The following is a 4,597-nucleotide window of genomic DNA, read 5'->3' on the forward strand; positions in this document are numbered from 1 at the left end:
TAATAAACAAAAAAGTTTATTTTGTCATTTCCCAAAGCAGCTCATAGTAAGTATTTTAATCATTCCTTTGGAAAAAACACTGCAGCGTAGATATGTGCAATCTAGTTTTAACCAGAAAGTGCAGGTATAATTTCAGAGAATGCAAAGAGCCAAATTAACTTTTTACATGCAACAAAGTACAGATGTGTTACTGCCCTCCCATTCCCATTCTTTCCTCATACCCACCATTTGGTTCCAGCACCTATCTCACATAGCCTCTGGGACCTCATCCAATCTCCTGGAAAGCTGAAGAAACTCGCTCAAATTACGACCCAGCAACAAGAGTTTGCTCTGTCTGTTTTGGACTGATTGACGCTGTGAGTTGGCTTATCTCAGGATCAAACAAGATCAGTCAGACAGTATGATTTCCAAAGCTGATGAAGGCAGGAGTTGAATCAGAAGCAGGACAAAAAGAAGGAAAGAGATGGAGCAAAGTAAAAGAAGGAATCAAAAAGAAAGGAAAGTATGAGACCTCCCCCTTTGGCTATGTGGTAGGACAGCTCAGCAGCAGAGAGTGTTTTAGCATGAAATGACTTCATCTAACCTAATGCCTTGCTGGCCTAAAAAACCGGAGGTCTCTTTCCACTCCCATTGGGCAGACTGCTGACCCTTTCCTTGTGTCAGATCAGGTTGTCAACAAGCTTTGGGCTTACATCATTTTACTTTTCAAATGAATGGAAAACTGATTTGACATGGGAAAGTGAATAAAAAGTTTTTTGCTGTGCTAACTAAAGTCACTTACTGAGGTGTCTGGCAGTTGTCAGTAATAGCACACAGGGAGACAAAAAGGATCAAGTTGACAAGAGATGTGGGAAGAGGATTTCCCATCTGAGCAAAGCTGAGCAGCTAGATTGGCTCAGCCACATTGTGAGGCTTGATTCCGACTGCAGCAGTGAGCACCTCCATGGAAGCAGCAAAACTCCCTTAGAAACTAAATAAATTACCCATTCCTTGTTTGAGATTACTATGCATAGTCCGCTTCTAGTACTCTGACAGCCTCATTTTACAACATCATAAATACTTCTGTCTGCTTTAAGTGCAGCCAAGTGCATGAATATGTGACACTAGACTAAATGGTCCAATAGGTTAAGAGGGAAAGCTCAGTGCTGGGATTCTAACTGTTTTAAATGCAGGAAACTGGGTGATGTATCCTCAGAGAGCTCATGGATTTATGCTTTTCAACTTACTTCAGAAAATTTGCAAGAGAGACTCAGAAGACTGATGATAAACTGACAGATAAAAGCCATACTGATGACCTCAGCTCAGTTGGTTAAAGAAATATAACAACTATTTAGGATGAAATCAGGAATGAAGATGAAAAGCTCATTATGATACTGTAAACATTCATTCTGAGCCTACAATTTCAATATAGCAAGTAACCCAACTGAAAAAGAACATAGTAGTATGAGGAAAAGGGGGACAGCTAATGGCAGTGAGAATTTTAAGACACAGATTAATATATGATCAGAAATCCATTAGCAATAACATTTTTCAAGTTTAAAAATCTGTGAATATCTGATTACTATGAAAAAAGTCTATATTATGGAGAAGAAAGTAAAAACAGTGATAACTTATGGTGTAAATATAAGGGCCTGCAGAAATAATCAGACAGCAAAGTTAAAATATCTTAGTTGCTCCAAAACTAATGCCACCTATTTATTTCCACAGAAACTACAACAGATATAAAGAGCACAATAACACTATCTGACAGAGCAAATTCTCAGTAACAAAACACTTTTTTTCAACAGTCACCAATATTAGCTATGTATTTTTGCCAGTGATAAACAAGAGCCTGCACTAATGGAGATGACTTACTGTATTACAGCTATTATGGTAGTGGCATTGCTACGAAATTTTTGCCCGTGCAAAAAACCTTCAGCTCAAACAGGTAGAAGTCAGAAAGCACTAAGTCTGGACTATAGAGTGAGTGTTTTAGGGCAGTCCAGCGAAGACTGGCAATGTGTTCCATCATGTTCAGACTGGTATAGGTCCTGGAATTATTGAATTGCCACTAAAAGATTATCTCCTCTGGCCTGACTCTGAGAATTTGAGCATTCAGCTTAGTCCATGTTGCAATGTAGTGGTTAGAGTTGATGGTTTGTCTGGGTTCCAGGAAATCTACAAGGATCACTCCTTTCCTATCCCAAAAAACAGTGCACATCACTTTATTTGTTGAGGGCTGTATCTCGAGTTTTTCGTCAATGGGGAATTCACATGGACTCCACAGACTGCCATTTTCACTCTGGTTCATAGTGGTGACACCATATCCCACCACCACCAATGACATGATCCAAGAAACTGTCCCTTTCAGACTTGTGTGGGTTCAATAGGTTCTGCATATGACGTTCCTTCTGTTCCTGCGTGAGCATTCATGGCACCCACCTGATGCAAACTTTGTCACGTTTCAACATTGTCACCATTGTTTCCAATGCATGATATTCAGCTGTGTATACAGTTCCCTAGTCATAACCCACTGATTTGCATGGATGAGCTGATTGAGACGCTTTTCATGTCATGGTTTGACAGATGTACATGGCCATTTGGAATGTGGTTTGACTTTAATGCTGCTATCACCACTGATGAAATGTACCACCTCCACCTCACTTTGCTCACATCCACGATTTGGTCTCCATCAATGTTCAACAAGTGTCAGTGAATGTCAGTGAGTATCATTTTTTACCCATGGAGGAATTCGATTACATGCCTTTGCTTTATATGCACTTCCATGTCAGATGCCATTTTGTCAGACTGCCCCTCTGCTGCCATCTGTCACACTGAAACAAAATGTAACGGAATATTGGTGGAAAGGTTCAACTTCTGCTGTACCATCAACATCAGCTTCTGACATCATGCCAACATAATAAAGTAGGAGGCATTACTTTCAGAGCAGCCCTTGTAAATCTGCGCTCTGACTGCCAACTCTGCCACGGACAGAAATGAGTGAATTCAAAAAGCAACTAGGCAAAACTAAACAGCTACTGGAGGTCATATGAATCACAGTTTTCCTAAGTCTTTATTGCCTCTGTACATTTGTTTCCTAAACCTTTTTTTTTTTTTTTTTTCCCCACTATCCTGCATTCCCACTGCATTCCCAGTAAAGGCATACCCTTCACTGCAGGAAATCTTGTAGGTTACAATTTGCAAATTGGATCCAGCTGGTGCACCACCCCAGCCACTGTGTCCTGTGTAGAGGACTTCTATGTAAGGATTATCCTTACTTTAATACAACAGTAAACAAAACAGACAGCTTGCCCCTCTGTAACTAGGTTTTTATTGATAATTTCAGATACAGAACTAGTTTTACAGTCTACAAGCTCCAAGTACTCCTAACCATAAACATCATTCGATCTCAAGGGAGAGAACCACTCCCCAGATGTGGATTCAAATTCTGTCTCTGCAGAACTTCCAGTCAACACGTTGTTCGTCCAGCCCCAAATCTCTTTCTGTCCTTGCTTTCACTGGGTACTGAGCTGATGTCCTGTGACTTGACTTTTTTTTTTTTCCGTTTACAATACTTACCATTATACATATATTTATAACTTTACCTATAACCCTATAACTTTTTAATGATAAGTTTCTACTCTTTCTCTAATGGTAAATGTCTGTCATTTAGGTACCTGAACAGTCTGCAATAAGAGCTGAAGGAAATTAACCAAACACTGAGGTATACTAATGAATAACCTATCTATTATAGGACTAGTAGATATAATATAATTAAACAAGTTAAATGTAGTGGATTAAACAAGTTTTTGGCTCCAAATGTACTTAAACTGCTGATTACCTGATTTAGGGAATAAAAAGACTATTTCATATTTGCCTTATTTTTACCTTAAAAATCTACCAGTGCAGGACGTGTATCAGGGATAGAATGTGGCACCAGTAAGGCATTTGGTGTAGTAAACCAGTTTGTCTGTTAATGATTGGACATAACAAAACAATTGCTCCATTCCTTATGTTTTTTGTTTTGTTTTGTTTTTTTCCTCCAGCAGCCTATTAAATCTTTTTTCTTCACCCTATAATTTTGATTAAAGTGTGTTAAGAGACATGAGTTAATTTTTCAGCTCTTCCAGAACTGCACAGTAATCATGGAAACATCAGATAGAGATAAGTGATCCATCTAATACCCTCCTTTACTTTTTTTTTTTAATCCTCTTATGAAATATATAATTACTTTTCACAGTAGTTCATATGGCATGCTACAATAGTGCTTTGTGGTTATATTCTTTGGGTAAGTGTCTGACTTGGTAGTAGCTCTGACTATTGTGGCATCCACATCTAATAAAGCAGTTTGGATGAAATACTGTGTCCCAAGTTGCTGTGTCTAGGTCACCAATAATTGACATAAAGCCTTCATCAGAAAACCTAAAATGGATCTGAGAACAGCTCCAGGAGCCCTAGCTGAGATTGTACCCATTACAAAACACATGTTGGAAATATACCAGGTTCACCAAGAACATTTCCTATTCCTGGAAGAGGTTTAGCAGTTGAGAAGACATATACATATAAAAATAATTTTCCTTATTTAAAAATATACCAAAAATAGTTTTACTGGGGGGGA

This window comes from Lagopus leucura, unplaced genomic scaffold (assembly GCF_019238085.1).
Source record: "Lagopus leucura isolate 7727_CA_CO unplaced genomic scaffold, USGS_WTPT01 Super-Scaffold_100159, whole genome shotgun sequence".
Classification (NCBI taxonomy): domain Eukaryota; kingdom Metazoa; phylum Chordata; class Aves; order Galliformes; family Phasianidae; genus Lagopus; species Lagopus leucura.